The sequence below is a fragment of the Ambystoma mexicanum genome, chromosome 1p (genome assembly GCF_040938575.1).
Source record: "Ambystoma mexicanum isolate Mex_15411 chromosome 1p, UKY_AmexF1_1, whole genome shotgun sequence".
Classification (NCBI taxonomy): Eukaryota; Metazoa; Chordata; class Amphibia; order Caudata; family Ambystomatidae; genus Ambystoma; species Ambystoma mexicanum.
Genome location: NC_090921.1, coordinates 363,328 through 382,198, shown reverse-complemented (window position 1 = coordinate 382,198; position 18,871 = coordinate 363,328). Strand labels below are relative to the sequence as shown.

The window sequence follows — 18,871 nt, the reverse complement described above, 5'->3', positions numbered from 1 at the left end:
GGCCCAGCAAATCTCACCAGTGCAGGCAGTGGTTCCCCGCAGGCAGCCAACAATCCCGCGCATAAAGGCCAGTCCACTCAACTTAACCCAGCACAGATCCACACCCTGTGCCACCTGGACAGGGAATCCATCACCACCATAGTGGATCTAATACATGAAGACTTGGTCAGCCTGATCAATATCCGCACCGCCATCCCCCCTCAGCTGAAGGTGGTTTCTGTGCTCCATTTCCTGGCCACAGGCACCTACCAGCACACAGTGGGGCAGCTGTATGGCATCTCGCAACCATGTTTTTCCGGTGTGCTAAACCAAGTGCTGGATGCACCCCTAAAGCACGCAAGTGCCTACATATCCCTACCACGGACAGCACAGGAGGTGAATGACACCACAATTGCATTTCATGCACTGGCAGGCATGCCTAATGTCATTGGTGCCCTCGACTGCACACACGTGGATGTGGATTTGGTAGTCCTGCATGCCGTGGAGGTGGTTTACCGCAATTGGAAGCTATCCCACTCCATCAATCTTCAGATGGTGTGTGATGCCAGCAAGATAACACATTGATATGCTAGATTCCCAGGATACACGCATGATGAAATGGTGCTGAGGAACTCCTCGCTACCCCGCTATATGGAACCACATTCTCCCGACGTGCCTAGCTGCTGGGTGAGTATGCTCACTGGACCATGGGAGTGTATTTTGGGGGACGGGAGGGTACATGCATATGCAACCTGTCTGCCCTTCTCTGGGCCATGGGAGTGTATTTTGGGGGGTGGGGGGTACATGCATATGCAACCTGTCTGCCCTCTGGGCCATGAGTGTCTTCTCATTGGGGTGTCTGGATACTGTCCATGCTGGCAAACACTGTGCCCATAACCATTCAAATAAGATGGATGTGACAATGGAGGCCGACATACTCTGGCTGCACACCAATGTGTAAATGATACTCACAATCGGCGCACACGCCTGAACTCGTCCACTGGACATCTGACCGTACCCACAGCACCACAATGCGCCATCATGCAGTCACAAAGCTGAATACACATTACCACATCGAAGTACCTCGCAGGTCATGCATCCATGAGTGCGCAGTATGAATACCCACTCCGGAAATTCCCTGGCACTGCCCCTCCCCGACAGTAACACTGCATAACACCATGGCAACATGTGCAGATGAATGCTAATGGGAAAATCGCATGTGACAAGGATGCTTAAAATTGAACCCATCAAGTAGTGAACAACACCTACATGGGTGCGACTGGTGCGGGATTCACGCACAGTCATGAGTACCAGCATGCAAGTCGACACACTGCATCATCCAAGGACGTATCCATACGCTGGCGGACCTTTACAACAACCACATTGTGCCATTGGAACGTGTGAAGATGTCGAGGGACATGTGCATGGCATCATCAATTATCCAAAAGGATGATAGTCTGAACAACCTGTATCCTGTTGCCCATCAGCCTAATGCCTCAAACATTGCCCAATATGCATTTGGTCTCATCCCCTGCCACACAACCCTCACATGTGAGTACATCCTGGACCTTTTCATTCCATCTGGGTGAGTGGTGATTCCAATGTCAAGGCCCAAAAGTCCTGTACGTCACCCAAGACCAGCACCATGGATTGCAAAGTTGTGTACAGGGCAGATAGTTGTGCAGTCAATAGCTGCCATTGACGATACACTGCATGAGAGCATGAACAATGTACAGGCTAAGCACAAATGGAATTGAAGAAATACCCTCACACATACCTTATTGTGCTCTCATGCAGGTGATGCTGGGTATCCCCTGAAGCCGTGGCTCCTCACCACTGTCATGAATCCGCAGAACAGTTATGAAGAGGACTACAATCGTGCACATACACGCACTCGTGTGGTCATTGGGCAGACCTTTGGCCTGTTGAAGGCACAGTTTCGCTGCCTCAGAAGGTCAGGTGCTCACTCGTTTGCGGGCCTGAGAAGGTGGGCAAGATAATTTCAGTATGTGCCATGCTGCACAACATTTGCATCTGGTGCAACGTACCCCTGCCACCTGACCTGGAGCAGCCACCACCGGGAGAGGATGAAGGTGATGAAGTAGAAGATGTTGCACAACGGCCTGGTCGCGATGCACATGATGGACGTGTTGTGCGCCAGTCAGTGATCACCCATTATTTTTGAGGCACTGGGATGAAGAGGGAGTTTGGAATGGTGGACTCTGGGCACTGGGATTGGTTGACTCTGGGCAATGCCATTAGGGGACTCTGGGCACAGTACACTATCATGCGATAAATTGACACACGGCCAAGAAGCAATGTTCAGTCATGTGATTTTTATTTTTTTTAACACAACAGGTGTATTGAACTGATATAAATTTGAACATGAATGAACCCTCCACCTGCAGTACATCTAAATCTACCCTCGCTCCACCCCCAAAAAACCCCCACACACCACCCCCTCCCCAAAACACCCCCACACACCACCTCCCCCCAACACCCCACTCACCACCTCCCCCAACAATCCCACACACCACCTCCCCCCCCACACACCAAGAGTTCAACGTGTCCAAATGGACTGACAAGCAACACGTCCAAGGTTCCCCTCCTATTGCCGCCCCCTTTTCGATGGAGGGGGTTGCATGTCCTGATGGCGCATGGTGCGCTGGGACCTGCGCACAGGGCTTCTTTGGGTTGAGCTTGCTGGCGTGTTTGTCGTGGATGTGGACGGTTGTGGCTCGGATGCTGCAGGCGTTGTTGGCCATGCATTCCAGTATTTGTGCTATGGATTCAAAGCCCTCATGGACCCGCTTTGCTGTACGGTTTACAGCCCGGATGATGGCCACAGTGTTCTCTCAGTTGACCCTGCGTGTTGCCTTCCCATCAGACACATATTGTTTAATCATGTCATGCATTGACTGTTGGCGGGCCTCCATTTGCGGCATCCATCCATCCATCCATGTGCCGGATTGAGGTGGTTCGGGATGGTTCCATTGCTGGTGGGGACATGCACAACATGGGCCTGTTCTATGGTGCAGACCTCTCCTCCGGGGGTGCCATGTGGTGTGTTCTGCGGGCTGGGCGTGTGTACACCATCCCCTGACATGCTGCCTCCTGTATTCGGGTCCTCCTCATGCCCCTCGTCCTCGTTGGCACTGTGTTGTGCGGATGCTGCAGCATCTCCCACAGAACTTGTGGCTGCCGACTGCATGCCGTCAAGGTTGCTTGCTACTGATGTGGTCTCATCCTCGGCAATGGTCTCCTTGGGGGCCCATGCATGCATGTGGGCAGGCTTCCTGTCCGCAACATCTTCATGCAGTTGTGCCTTGCCGGCACGGGTTCGTCCGGACTGGTGCTCCATGGCGACAGGTGGCTGCTCGACCTGTGTTAGGGACAGTGCAGCCGGTTGGGCACTGGTGTGTGGTTTGTCAGCCCCTTTGCTCATCCTTGCACATCTGGATGTGGATGGCCTGGTGCCATCGTCCTGACCCCTGGCCTTTCTTGCATGTGCTTGCTGTGCCACTGCATCATCCACGTTGCTGCCAGTTTTCTTTCCTGTGGTGGATAGAAATGCATGGCATCAGTGATGGGGGATATGCATCCTGCATGCATTGGTGTTGGTGCAGTATGGCGCATGTGCTTCGTTGTGTGCTTGTTGGAGTAGCAGACATGATGCTTGCAAGATTGGTGGGTGGGGATTGTATTGGCATCCCTCAGGTGCAGACATGTTTTCCATGGTGTCTGTTGTGAGGCCTATAGGTGTGTTGTGGCTTGCGTGCTGTGTTATTGTATTTTGGAGGTGTATTAGGTATTGGAGAGGCATGCAGCATACATTTTGATGGGACAGTGGTGGGGCCAGCATCTCAACAGGGATGTGTGTATATGATGGGCCATGTATTTGCTCTCATCAGATTCACATTTGTTGGCCAACTTTGTACTTGGGATGTCAGGGTCTGTGGGGACTTGTGTGGTGCGCAAAGAGTCACTCACCGTCATCATCCGATGCTGGGACTCCATACTCTGCTCCTCCTACTCCTTCAATGGCCTCCATGATGGAGCTGCAGGTTTCCTCCCACCTGGACAACTTGATGGGGGAGTTTGGACCGCCGTCTGTTGCCTGCCCTTGGCTGTGGTTGGCTGACAGTATGTTACGGACTTGCAGGCGCAGGTCGTCCCATCTTTTCCTACAGTCCTTTACGGTAGTAGTCCGCACCGAACTGACCTTCCTTGCAACGATCTCCCAAATTTGTTTTTTGTGCAGCTGTGCTGGACGCCGCCGGTCTGCACAGAAAAGAATATCGGCCTGCTTCACAAGCGTGTCTGAGAGCATGTTCAGCTCATTATCGCTGAAGCGCGGTTTGCGCATGCGAGAAGTGCCTTTCTTGGTCACTTTTGCCATTGTCGTCCAGCAGGGATTGGGAATTCTGGTGCACAGGTCCTGTCTGCCGAGGATTGCGATGGATTGTGTTTTTAAAGATGGCCAGCGCTGCATTTCCCGTTCTGGCGCGATGACGCTACTTCCGGTGCCGGCAATGACGTTGCTGGTAATGACAGTACCGGTAATGACGGTACCGTTATTTTGGGACACGACAATGGCGGGGGAGGTATCTGCGCATTTCTTGATGCCGCTATCAGGGGGGAGGGTGACGTTACAGGCATGGCGGCGCATCCATTACCGACATGCCGGGACACGCGTGCATGCAGACTCGTAATCGGACGTTGTTTGTGGGGTAAGCACTGCACGGACACCTTCATACCGGCATGCCGGTAATTACAGATTTTTACAGCCAAACTCGTAACAAGACCCCATACCTAAACCCCATCTACAACTCTGCGAACGGGGCAAGGGAACAAGTTTTCCCACGTGCCTACAGTAAGTAACTCGCACTTATGAGTATTCAACTTAAACCCTGCTGCTTTACAAAACAATTCCATTTGTGCCAGCACCTGACTTACTGATTGAGCATCTCTGCATAAGGCAGGGATATCATCCATGTACCCAATGGTTTTAGCTTGAACCGAGGTCCCCGGGATTGGAGCTCCCACTATCCCCGGATGGTTTTGAAGTCTAATATGTAGGGGTTCTATAGCACAAATATACAACAGGACTGACAAGGGACAACCTTGCCTCACACCAGACAAAATCGGCACTCTACCCGTCAGTACTCGGACCTGACTAAAAACCCCAGCATAAAGCGTGGAAATATAGCTTCAGAAGCTAACAGGGCAACCCATTTTCTCCAAAATGCTCAACATGAACGGGTGAGAAACCCGGTTGTATGCCTTTTTCAAAATCCAGCCCCAGGACAACCAAGGACATCCCGCGGTGAATGGCAGACTGCACAGAATCACAAACGATCAGCAAGCTTTCGTGTATGCGCCGCTGTGGTACTGCGCAAGTCTGATCAGCATGCACCAATACCTGGATCACAGCCCTCAGGCGATTAGCAATAACCTTTGCCAAAATTGTATAATCCGCATTCAACAAGGTAATCCGTCGCCAATTTGTGACGTCCGCTTTATCACCCCTTTTATATAGAAGGGTAATAATATCTTGCTGCATACTGGGGGTCAAATTGCCTGACTCAAAACAAGCTTCCAAAACTGCCAATACCACTGGACCCAAAATATCCCAAAAGGTAGTATACCATTCACACGGAAGACCATCACTACCCGGGGCCTTCCCCTGCGCAGCAGCCATCACAGCATCATGCATTTCTTCCAAAGTAAAGGGCGCTAACATTGTGACATTTTGAGTTGCCTCCATGTTGTCTTGAACGGAGGCCCTAAAAGCATCCACCTGCTCCTCACCCAATGCCTTTGGTGAAATATAAATCGGAATAAAAAGCATGAGTTACTGCCAACATCCCCAATGCTGTGTCCTGCACCACCCCTTGTGAGTCAAAAAAATCAGTTGGTACCACACTCTGATGATGTGCAGCTTTGAAAAAAAACCTATTACATTTTTCATTCTCTTCAAAGTCTTTAACCATGGAATTGAAAATAATCAACTTCTCCATTCGAGGGGATTGGGTCCTCCGACGTATTCCATATCTATGACAGTAATCGCCACAGCTGTGCTGCTTCGGAAAAGCTTTTTGCGTGCTGCATCGATGACGTCGATACGCCGCCCTCGGGGACGACCTCCGACGGCCGAAGTCACTGGATGTTATAAGTAGGACACACGATGCCCGTAGCCTCAGTTCCGTTTTTTCCGTGAACGTGTTCGCTTCAGAGATCTCAGCGTGCCTCGACTCTTTGGAGTTTCTGTTCTTTATCGGTTCTTCGAACCTGTTAGTTTGTGAAGTTATCCTTTGTGATGTCTACCTTGTCTTCCACCCCGCGACCGGGCTTTAAGAAGTGCGGGGACTGTGGGTCCAAGATGTCGGTGACGGACTCGCACAACGCCTGCCTCTGGTGCCTCATGGAGGCCCATGACACGGATGATTGTGTCGACTGCCAGTCGCTTACGTCCAAAGCCTTGCGGGAGCGCAAGAAGAAACTGTCGGTAGGGAAGGTGTCCAAGCCACGGAAGTCGAGGTCTGCGTGGCTTTCGACGGACGATTAGAGGGTCGACTTTCTGCATCATTGTTGGAAGTCCAGTGGGTCTCGGTCCCGGAGTAGGTCCCACCACTCCTCTGCCTCTTCGAGCCACTCCCGGAGTCGCCGTCATCGGTCGCCTTCCCCGTCCTCATCGGGCCGCTTATCCCACCAAGCATGCAACGCTGGAGGAATGGGCTTCCTTCGGTAAGAAAATGCTAGCGATTCTCGAATCGCAGGGCACTGGTCCGTCCACACCTCCGAGTGGGGTCGGTCGTGATCGGTCGAGAGACACCGCTCGTACGCCTTCGAACTCGGGTGGTCAGCACGATTTACGGGAAAGGTCCCGCTCGGACCAGGGGAATCGTTCTCGTCATGCCTGTTCCATGTCCCGGTCCTCGATGCGCTTGAGACCGTGTGCACCTGTGATGTCTTCGAGAAAGACGTCGACGCCTGTGGCGCCGAGGTCGGCGACGGACTCTTTCGAGGCTCCGCCTCCGAAGAGTCGTCGGCGCCCAGGCTGTCGAAGGACACGCTCGGGGCTCCGCCCTCGAGGCCTGTGTCGAAGCCGTCGATGCTGTTGGCGCCGCTCTCGATGCCGTTTCACTCGACGCCTTTCGGAGCTGTGGTGTTGGAGGTACCCCGTAGCACGGGGGATACCCCTAGAAAGGCTCTGGCCTAGGTCAAGCATGGCTTTGTTCCCCATTCTGTGCCCTCTTACCGCCATTTTCAGTACGTTTCAGAGGTGGATGAGGGCTCTGATGATGGCATGGTTCCTGATATGGTGCCAGATGAGATTCTCTTGGGCCATAGCCAAATTGAGCACCTGCGTCAGTCCCTGCATGATGCCAGTGGTCTGGACACCTCTCCGGAGGAGGAGTTTTGTAGGCCTGAGCCTGGCACTCATGCCGACTCCTCGTACCGGCGCCTTATGTCTAGGGTCACCGAGTACTTGGGGTGGTCTGCTCCCCCAGGGGATTTCCTTCAGGATGACCTTACGGATATCCTCGACCAAGTTCCACCAACTGACCCGGTACTGCCGTTCCATATGGCTCTACAGAGGAGGGTGGTGGCGGCTTGGACTGCTCCGGAAAGTCTCCCGGCAGTGGGCAAGTCTTTGCCTTGAAAATACCGCCCATCCAGTAGCGACCCCTGATACTTGACCAAGCACCCCACTCCGGAGAGTTTGGTGGTGCAGGCGGCTACGGCCCCAGCAAAGCAGGTGTCGTATCTTACCATCCCTCCTGATACGGACGACAAGCGTTTTGATGGTTGGGCGAAGAAAGTGTTTTCTTCAGAGGGTATGGCGCTTCAGGCGGCCAACTCCGTATGTGCCTTGTCACGTTTCACACACACTCTGTGGAATTGTTTCCTTAGCGGCTGAACATATTCACGAAGGGGATGAACAGGATGGTTTCCTTGCCATGGTTCAGGATGGCAAGGATGCTATGTGTGAGGCCATTCAGTCGGGTTTGGACATGGCAGATTGCGTCAACCGGTCCATGGCGGCGAGCACCGTAATACGCAGGTTTGCGTGGTTGCGGAAGTCGGGGTTTGCTCCTGATGTGCAGGCCTGGCTCCTTTGACGGTGAACATCTTTTTGGCAGCAAGGCTGACGAGAGCATTGAGAGGTTGCATACCTCCAAAGCTGCAGCGAAGTTGTTGGGTGCTGCAGTTCGACAACCTCCGCCTTTTCGTCCTAGGGGACACCAATGGAGAGGAGGTTCCTTTCATTATAACTCATCCTTTGGTAAAGCGAGAGGAGCTGCCAGTCAAAGGGGCCACCGTAGGAGTGCCTGAGGTGGAAAACAAGGTACTCGAGGTGCCAAGGCTCGGGCAGTTGCCTCTTTGACCTCGGGCAACGCCGCAGCCGCTTCAGCTCAGTCATGAGGCCATGTCCCATGGTTCGCCGGTTGGGGGAAGGCTGGTGCAGCATCTTGTACTTCAGATGTGTGGGTTCTGGAGATCATTGCCCACGGCTACTGTATTACTTTCCGGCAGAGTCCTCGCAACAATCCACCGTCCGGATCCGCTCCTTGCACAGAAAATGCAATCCCTGCTGGAGAAAGGCGCCATAGAACTGGTGCCTGTAGCGGAGAGGTACAAGGGATGGTATTCCCCTTATTTTTTGATTTCGAAGAAAGACGGGGGATTGAGACCCATCATGGACTTGCGCAGTTTGAACAAACTCCTCAGGAAGGACAAGTTCAAGATGGTTACTCTCTCTCAAGTCCTCCAGGCCCTTCAACTTCAGGACTGGTTGGAGTCTCTTGACCTCAAGGACTCTTATTTTCATGTGCCGATCCATCCAAAGCACAAGAAGTACCTGAGGTTCGCGGTTGGCGACTCGCACTTTTACAGTTTCGGGTCCTGCCGTTCGGATTGTCCTCCGCCTGAGGGTTTTCACCAAGCTCATGGTAGTGGTGGCAGCGCATCTCATGAAAGGGGGGATTCACGTCTACCCCAACCTGGACGATTGGTTGATTAGGGCGCGCTCTCCCGAGCAAGTCTTGGATCATCTGTCAGTCAACTGCCACTCCCTCCACAAGCTGGGCTTCTCCCTAAACTTAAGTCCCATTTGACACCAACTCAAAGGCTCCAGTACATCGGAGCAGTGCTCGAAACGTCACTGGGGCTGTGTTTTCCTCCCCAGGTGAGGGCTCATCACATTCAGCAGATGGTGCACAAGTTTCAGCTTGCCCAGAGTCTCCCTGCGTTCCAGTTCTTGAGATTGCTCAGCCTCATGGCATCCTGCATTCTTCCGGTTCCAGAGGCCAGGTTGCGGATGAGATCTTTGCAATGGGCACTCAAGCTCCAGTGGTCTCAGTCCTCTGGCAGGATGTCGGACCCGGTTCAGGTGCCGTCCTCGGTCGCCCAGGACCTTCTGTGGTGGGTTCGTCGAAGGCAATCTGATGAAGGGGGCTCCTTTTTGTCTACCCTGGCCGAAGGTGACGATCATGACGGATGCATCCCTCACGGGATGGGGAGCTCATGCCAACGAGTTGACAGTCAGCGATTGTTGGTCTCTGTCGAAGTCCAGACTCCATATCAATCTGTTGGAGCTGAGGGCCGTCAGGCTTGCCCTGAAGGCTTTTCTGCCGACTGTGCGAGAAAAGAATGTCCGGATTCTGACGGACAACACAGTGGCCATGCACTACCTCAACAAAAAGGGGAAAGGGGGCAGGGTCACTTCCTCTGTGCAGGGAGGCGATGCAGCTCTGGTTCTGGGCCATCCAGCAGGCAATTTCGATCTCGGCAGTTCATCTGGCCGGAGACGAAAACGTGACTGCAGACGCTTTGAGCAGGCAGAGCACGATCTCTCACGAGTGGGAGGTGGCTCAGGAGATTCTCCTGGAGATCTTCGCCCTTTGGGGGATCCCTCGAGTGGATCTCTTCACCTCCAGTGTCAACCGGAAGTGCGAAAGGTTCTGCTCGTGGAAATTTCCTCCAAAACGAACCTTAGGAGGCACGTTCGTGGTGAGTGGTCTTACCCACTGCTGTACCCGTTTCCTCCAGTCCCTGTCATCCCACAAGTGCTGCGGAGGTTACGAATTGCTTCGGCGTGGGCCCGGAGGATGTGGTACCCGGACCTTCTCGTCTTGTCCATCTGCCCTCCACGTCGTCTTCCCTACTGAGACGATCTGCTCTCACAGGAGGGGGGTCAGGTTCTCTATCCAGAGGTCAGATCCCTCAACCTTCACACTTGGTATCTGAAAGGTTGAGGTGTAAGGATTGGGACTTCCCTGAAGACGTGATGGAGGTGTTGTTTTCGGCCAGAAGGCCCGCAACAAAGTCCCTGTACCGTTGCCGTTGGAGAAAGTTCTGCGACTGGTGCAGGGTTAAGAATGTGGATCCTTTTTCATGCGACATTCCTATGGTTCTGTCTTTTTTGCTTTCTTTGGCCCACAAGGGCCTGCAAGTGGGTACCATCAAAGTTTACCTGGCGGCGCTGTCTATATTTAAGCGCTCGTCTGAGGAGTGTTCTTATTTTAAATTCCTTTTATTTCTCCGTTTTTGAAAGGGCTCACTAATGTGTTTACTCCGTCACCTTTCCAGGTGCCCGGTTGGGATCTGAAAATTGTTCTCAAGTTTCTCATGGGTGCTCCCTTTGAGCTTTTGCATTCTCGTCCTTGAGACTGTTAACTCTTATAACTGTGTTTTTAGTTGTGGTCACTTCCACTCGCAGAGTGAGTGAGTTGCAGGCACTATCAGTTAAGCCACCCTTCATTGTATTTCAGAAGGAGAGTTCGTCCTTCCCTTGTTCCGAAGGTGATGTCGGAATTTCATTTAGGCCAGAAGGTTGTTCTTCCGGCATTTCATCCTCCTCCACATCCTGGTAAGGAAGAGGAGAGGCTCCATAGGCTCTATCCCAGGAGAGCTTTAAGCTTTTATATTTCACGCATGTCCCGGGTCAGTGTTGACGATCAACTCTTCATTGGTTACGCTAGAAAGCGTTGGGACAAGCTGTGACTAAGCAGACTTTGTGTTGCTGGATTATTCTGGCTATTTCTAAGTGTTACCGCTTGCCGTGTAAGGACCCACCGGTCGGCTTGCGGGCCCATTATACCAGGGGTATGGCTGCCTCTACTGCCCTACAGAGGGGGGTTCCTATTTGTAACATCTGTGATGCAGCCACCTGGGCTTCGGTCCATACGGTTCATACTTTTGTACGTCACTAATCCCTCGATTCCATCCGTGGGCAGGATCTGGCCTTTGGCAATGCGGTCCTTTGCTCCACAATTTGATTGGGCATTCTAAATTTTGTTTGCTCAATTCTTTTACCACCTCCTTGCATTGGTACTGCTTTGGGAGTCTGTCATAGATGAGGAATACGTCGGAGGACCCATTCCCCTCGAACAACAAGTTACTCTCTTACCTGGTAACGTTCTTTCAATGGGATGGTCCGACGACGTATTCCATTTCGCTCCCTCCCTGCCTTCCCAGCTACAGAATTTCTTGTGCGATTGCAGCTTACGTTTCCGCAAGGCTTTGTGTGGTCAGACTGGCAGAAGACTGGTGCCACACGTTCTGGGAAAAAAACTACAACTGAGGCTACGGGCGTCGTGCGTCGTACTTATAACATCCAGTGTCTGAGGAGGTCCTCGAGGGCAGCGTATCGACGTCATCGCAGGACGCAGACGCCGAAAGATTTTCTGAAGCAGCACAGCTGCGGTGATTACTGTCATAGATATGGAATACGTCATCGGACCATCCCATCGAAAGAACGTTACCAGGTAAGAGAGTAACTTGTTCTTCTCATGCATCCATGCCCGGATGTCCCTTTTAACTGCTTCCAGTTCATCCTGAACTTCAACACCCATATCCTGCAACTGGGGTAGTGTCTGTTGGGAGCCCACCAGCATCTTATACACAGAGTTGCGCTTCCTAGCAGCCGCTTGACCACTGCTGATAAAAAAACATTTTCGTTCTACTCTTAATATCCTCACACCAAGCCTGGACAGATGGATAAAGAGCATGCTGCTACACCCACTCCCGAAGCAGGAGGCGAAAGCGAATGCATGTGTCCTCATCTTTCAGTAACTGAACATTGAGTGTCCTTGAGTTACAATAACTTGGTAGATAAGATTGCAACACTACAGTAGAAATCACCAAATGGTGGTCTGAAAAGAGGGTAAAAACCACCTCCGTAATACTCGTGGTGAACACCTTGGACACAAAAATAAAGTAAATCCGAGTTTGGACCAATCAATTATTTTCACGATAAGTAAGAACAGAGCACGGAACACTGTGAACAGCATGTGTCTACAAGGTGCAGATCCTCAAATTCCCTCAGGACTTTGGACGAGGGCTCTCGGTTCACTGTACCAACCAGAACACCTCTCTGCACCCTATCCGCAGCATGCAATATACAATTAAAGTCACCCATGACGATCAATGGAGCGCTTCCTGCACAGAAAGTCTGCAACGACTGGAACAAAGATATCTGGTCCTGCTTGAGTGCATCAGCATACACGCTAAGCAGCCGGTGTTGAACTTTGTGCCAATTAAGACATTTGAAGGACTTGCCACTCCACATGTCGGACATCAGGTGAGAATTGAACAACACAGCAGTGCCTGCGTTTCTATTCACATTGGAGCCCGACCAGAAAGAGAGGCCTCTTGTCATGTCCAAATTCCACTTGGCATTAGTAACGTCACAGCACATGGCACATTCCTGCAAGCAAAAAACATCACCGGGCACAGTCGCCAAAAAGGAAAATAAAGCCAAACGCTTTGGCACATTGTTGATCTCTATTACATTGAGGGTCGCAACTCATAAGGTAGCTGCTTGAAGAGGCTCCATCACTGATGTGGTTTTCGAACTAATCTTGCTTCTCTAACAACTGACCGACTCCGGTCTGCCTTTGGTTTTCTACGCTGTCGCCTCAAACCTATTTGGAACGCTCAAACCTCCTCAGCCTCCAGCTCATTTTCTGAAGACGAATCTGTGAGAGGTCTATTTTTCTCAGAAGCTTGAAGAGCCACAGGGTCCAAAGCATCATTCCGTAAGACGTCATAAAAATGTAAAGTATTTATATCCTGTGTGCCAGCAAGGACATGTTTCTCTGGCAAGTCGGAACAAACACCTTTATGCTCCACCTTTTTAGAACTCACAACAGTACACCAGGCCGCCTCCGCTTGGTTCATACATTTATTGGTTTGCGAAATAGTAGCTCTGTCTCTCTGATTGTTTCTTGACTTGTGGCAACGAGGGAAGGGAGGGGGCTGAAATCTGTGGAGTGGTACATCAATTACTGTAGAAGATGTCATCACACTCGTTGTCATCTCCTCTTCGCCACTAGTGGGATGGATAGATGTCCCCACCCCCCCTTCCACAGGCGATCCAAGTTCCATATCCACACCGACAGGTAGCACACCCTCTTGTAATACAGCACCTGAAGTTGAAATATCACTGGTGCCTGAAGTCTGCAGAAAATTAGCATATTCCAATGCCAAAGCTACCGGCGTGCCTAGAACATCTCTCATCTCACAAAGATGATGAAAACGTTCAGCCAGCCTCTCATCATTCTCAGATGTATGTAACGCAACCTTACCACCCTGCTAAGCGCCTCTTGTCCATTTCCACAATATATCTTGTACTTTCAAGCCTTCCTTTTTCCTCATCTCAGGTGATGCATCCACAGCTTCCTTAACCTTATTCTCCTTTTCTCGTAATTTCTCCAAAGTGTCGATAAGACGTGCAGATCTATCATGATACTCCTGGTACATATCGTCCCCTCCTGCAGCTTTTGCATATGTACGGGGAGTTGTAGGACTTTCCATAGAAATATGGCCTTCCAAATTACAATAGCTGCATCGCAAAAACAGGTCACAATTCGCAACTTTATGATCTGTGGTGTTGCAATTCTGACATCTATCTTTTGGACAATGTTGCGTCACCTAGCCAAATTTCCTACAGAATCTGCAAAAAACAGGCTGGTTCGGATAATAAAGATACCCATTCTGTTAATTTATTTTGAAAACCCCTGTGGGGGTGACACAGGCCGCCTATGCCTGCCGTTTTCTTCTTGCTCGTTACCAGCTTTCACCTCATCACAGTAGGTCAATAGCTAATGTCCAATCTTGTCTGCAGACACAAAAGGGTTGTACATGTGCACTGTCAAAGGAACCGCTTGACGAACATAGCAAAGTTCAACCTCTACACCCTTCAAGGAATCATTCTTCTCTTTTTCCACTTTATATACCTCATGAACGTTGATGGAAGAGGCTTTGTCTGAAAAAGTGAAATCATAGGTATGCAATACACCTTATCTTTCTCCACTTGCACAGTGTCAAAAAGGACTTTCTTGACAACAAAGTCAAAATCTTTTACCTGTTGTACATCTTGTTGAACCGTAATTCGCATTGAATTACGCAACTGCGTCGCAGGGGGTATGATCCATGGTGGTGAAGACATAATGGTGGAAAGGCCTGGAGTGCGCCTTTAGACCAACTATGTTCTACCAGTGCAGCCTCTTCGCATACAGCCAATCAGAAGGATTGTCTTCACAAAGTATTCTTCCAATCAATCCAATTCTCCCAACGAGGGCCAGTTGGTACCCCCCTCTCTTCCTCAGGGAGAGTGGGTGACTGCTTCCACCTGTGTACCGGAAAGGGATCCCAGGCCAGGTAGCAGTTCAAGTCCCTTCAAAGCTAGATCAGTAGCCCACCCCCAGATTCATGAACCTGGGGGCTTCAGCTGCAAAGGGGGTCTCGCTGGACTGGAAAAGCCAGACTACAAAGGAGACCCTGCACTCGATCTTAGCCAAAAGGCTGAGAAGCGATGCCTACAAAGGGTTTGCCTGCATGACTGCTGCTCAGGACCACCCCTGCTGACTCGGAGCAAAGCTCTGCTGCCGACCCCCAGATTCCTCGGCCAGGAATAGCATTTGCATGACCACATGCCCAGCGGTATGGTAAGCATATTTTGCATGTCTCCGCCCCAAGATTTCCATGGGTTCCAGAGCGCCAGGTCTGAGACGGCCAGACACAGGCTGCAGAGCTCCGCCCAGCCAAGCTGCAGCCTCGGCCTGGCACTGGTTCCGTCAGCTAGTGGCCGAAAGTCACCCTCAGCTGCCCAGGAGATGCACCCCCCTTAGATGAGGCTTGGCTGTTCGTGGCTGTTGGGGGCCTTTCAGGGGTGAGGCAGGGCAAGGGCAGTGTCCACCATCTCCTCCTTGTGGTGGTGGTGCTGCTGCTACTGCAGGCCCAGTCTGCCTGGCTGGCTGGCTTCTTTGCTTTGCAGCTCCAGTGAAAAGCTAGCAAAAGGGCAGACTTGTTTTCTCCTGTGACACAACAGCACCTTTTCCAAGACACTGAAGAAAATACATCACATTTAAACAAAAAAACATTGCAACGTGCTCTTCTTTCAGGAATTGCTCAGTCTTTCTTTTTCACAGCATTGTTTTCCCCGAGTAGGGAAGTGCACCAGTCCTGGAGGTACTGCAATACCAGGTTGATGCGTGGAGTGGACAGAGCAAGCTCCCATTCCATCTCGCTGCTCCAAAAATCAATTTAATATATGGTCCCCAAATAGAGGACGTATCCGACAATAAACTGAAAACACATTTTTTTCTTTTTTTTTTCTTTTCTTTATTTTTAGTTTCCACATCACCCCTTCAACTGTCCCAATCCTCCAATTGTGAAAAAAAAAACTATTCAAATCAAAATACCAAATTAAAAAAAGAATCACTAATTAAAAGTTAATTTGAATAAAAAAAACTGAAAAAATCAAGTGTGAGCGTAAGCTCACACTAACCCAGATTATTTATGTTGTAGGAGTCCTCCACTTGTCTTGTTGCCAGTAATCTTTTGCGTCATTTATTTCATTTCTTGGCATTGGCATCAACACAAAGGTATGTGTACAAGTGACATAACATCTGTTGCACACATTCCTGAGGGGTTATCTCTTTGTGCAGAAGCACAACTAGACCTCTTGCTTTCCACAAAGCTTGTTTAGTGGAAGCCATTATTTTATCGAACCGGTGTGCATTTGCTTTCCCTCCTCCTCCAAGCCCTGTGAGAACTGTTTCAAAAGATACGTGATGATATTTAGTCGGTGCTGAAAATAATGGTTTGATGAGGATCCAGACTTGAACTGCGAACAGGCAATTCCATAAAAAGTGTAAAGTTGTTTCATCATGCTTGCAGTTGTGCCTAGGACATTCCGCTGTCACTGCTAGACGTCTTCTATGCATGAAAGCTTTTATTGGAAGGGCATTGTGCAAGTCTAACCAGGCAATGTCTTTTTGTTCATTTGTAATCTTTGAAGAAGTTAATGAGGATCAGACTTTCCCCAAAAGTGCTCCAGAGAAGTTCACTACTGGTTCTGGTGTTTCTCTTACGACCATTTCTTCTAAAAATAGTTTAGGCGACAATATTTTCTCCTTGGCAAAGTCTAAGTGTTGAATTTTCCCCAAAAAATGGTGAATACTTTTTTAGTCTTTTGGTGGATCTAGAGTTCTGGGGCTAATATCTGAAGCTGTAATTCATTTGTGCTTGTGCAGCAGGCGACTGGTAGCATATTTTATGTATACTGGCGCTTTAGATGAACAGTGTCTGACTGTGTGTTTTTTTTTTTAAAACATATCTTTATTAGTTTGCATGAATACAACAGAGAATTAACTTGAAAACGTTGGTTAACACACCCTTCTACCCCCCCCCCCCTCCCTCCCCCTGTGTCGGAGAGCTCTAATTGTCTCTGGCTTTTATTAGGCATTGAAAATATCTGAGACTTTAATATTATGGGGACACCACTGTTCCATAAAGTCTGACTGGAGGTATTGCAGGGTCCCTTCCCATTCTTTTCCGAATTTGTCTCCGGAACCTTGTATTTTGTGGGTGATTTTCTCCATTGTAATGTGGGCCCAAACTTTTTGCAACCATGTGAATTTCAGTGGAGTATCCTTGCTCTTCCACTTCTGTGCTATGGTGGTCCATGCCGCGATGAGTAGGCCTGTGAATGCTCTCCATTGTGATTTACTGTATAGTCTTGCGGTGCCATCCCTGAGTCCACATAGCCAGACCTCTTCCCCAAGCAGCCCCACATCCGGGAACACTCTGCCCAAGTCGTTTCTAATTTCTTCCCAGAATGGTTTAATGCCCTCACAGTCCCACCAAATATGTCTCCAGGTACCCACTTCATCACATCCTCTCCAGCATAGATTTGACACATTTGGGTACATGGAGTGGAGTCTCTCTGGGGTGTAGTGCCATTGAGTCATAACTTTGACCCACATCTCCCTAGTTTGTGCCGAGCGGGTCATCTTGGGGATCTGCTTCCATAGGTCCACCCATTGTCTATCCGTTGGTTCTTTCCCTAATGTTCTGCCCCACTTTATTCTGTAGGACCATTTAATATCCTCCCCTTGTGTGTTTATGAATTTATAAAGAGTTGCCACCCACTTTTTTTCCCCCGAGTTGGATATGAGGTATGTCTCAAAGGCTGTGAGATCTCTGGTTGCTGCTTCCGTGATCTTCGGGGAGCTTAGCCAATGTTTCAGTTGCTCATATCTATATCTCTCACCTTTTGGGGGGTTTGAGCCAGTAAAACAGGATTCCATTGGGATAATTTCTTTGTCTGCAAACATTTCCCCTATTTTGGTTATGCCCTCCTCTTCCCATCTGTCATATGCCCCTAGTTCCGTCCCCGGGGGAAATTGTGGATTTCTACAAATGGGAGTAAAGGGTCCGAGTTCCGTGGTCATAATACCTGTACGTGTTTGGTGGTCCCATGCTTTTAGCGTGGTCCTCATAATTTCGCTAATCCTCAGGTTTTCATGTCTGTATTGCCTCTGTTTCCAAAGGAGTTCAACCAGTGGGGTCCTAGCTACCGCCCTATCTTGCTTGGCCCATATCCTCTGCGGGGTCTCCCTTACCCATTCCCTCAGGACTTTGAGCTGTGCCGCCTGATAATATTTTTTAAAATGTGGGAGCGCCATCCCCCCATCCCTGGTTGGGGCCGTTAGGACCATTTTTGCTATCCTGGGGGTTTTCCCTTTCCATATAAAGGATGATATTAATTTGGTCAGGGTCTTGAAAAAGGTGTCGGGGACTCCCACCGGGATAGCCTGGAAATAGTATAGGACCCTCGGGAGGATCGACATTTTGATAGTTTGTATTCTGCCCCACCACGAAATCTGTAGCGGGTTCCATCTTGCTAGTTCCTTTCTAATGTTTGCGATTAGTGATGGGTAGTTTTCTCCGTAGAATAACTCGGTTATGTGGAACCACTATTCCCAGATATTTTATGCTACTTTTTACTATCTTAAGGTCCTGCAATTTGGCTTCCCTTTCTATGTTTGCGGTGTCTCCTGCCAGGATTAGGATCTCTGATTTTTTCCTATTGATTTTTAGACCCGATATGGTTCCATAGTGTTCTAATTCCCTCACTACTACTGCTAAGGTTAATTCGGGGTCCTCTAGGGTTATTAGCATGTCATCCGCATAGGCGATTACTTTATGTTGCTGTCCCGCCATGTCTATCCCTTTGATGTTGGTTGACTCCCGTATTTTTATTAGGAGTGGTTCCAAAAATAGAGCATAGAGTAAGGGCGAGAGGGGGCATCCCTGTTTCGTGCCTCTTGATATAATTACCTTATCCGTAACCTCGCCGTTAATGACAATTCTACTGGATGGGGAGTTATAGTTCGCTCGGATGCTCGCGATGTATTGTTCCCCAAACCCCATGCACTTCAAGATTTTGAATAGGAGAGACCATTCGACTCGGTCAAAGGCCTTCTCGGCGTCTACAGACAGAAGAATCGCAGGGGTGTGGGATATGCCTATTTTTTCCACCAGGTGGGCGAGCCTCCTTGTATTGTAATGCGTTTGTCTACCGGGAATGAAGCCC

The 18,871-nt window shown here is 49.9% G+C and overlaps 1 long non-coding RNA gene and 1 pseudogene across 3 annotated transcripts in view; one reads left to right on the top strand and one right to left on the bottom strand.

Moving 5' to 3' along the window:
* The window catches only part of LOC138563654 (uncharacterized), a 162,295-nt gene that overhangs the window by 109,862 nt on the left and 33,562 nt on the right, over window positions 1-18,871 (top strand). The gene's annotated exons all lie outside the window — the stretch shown is intronic.
* LOC138461271 (U2 spliceosomal RNA) lies at window positions 15,438-15,678 on the bottom strand (annotated as a pseudogene).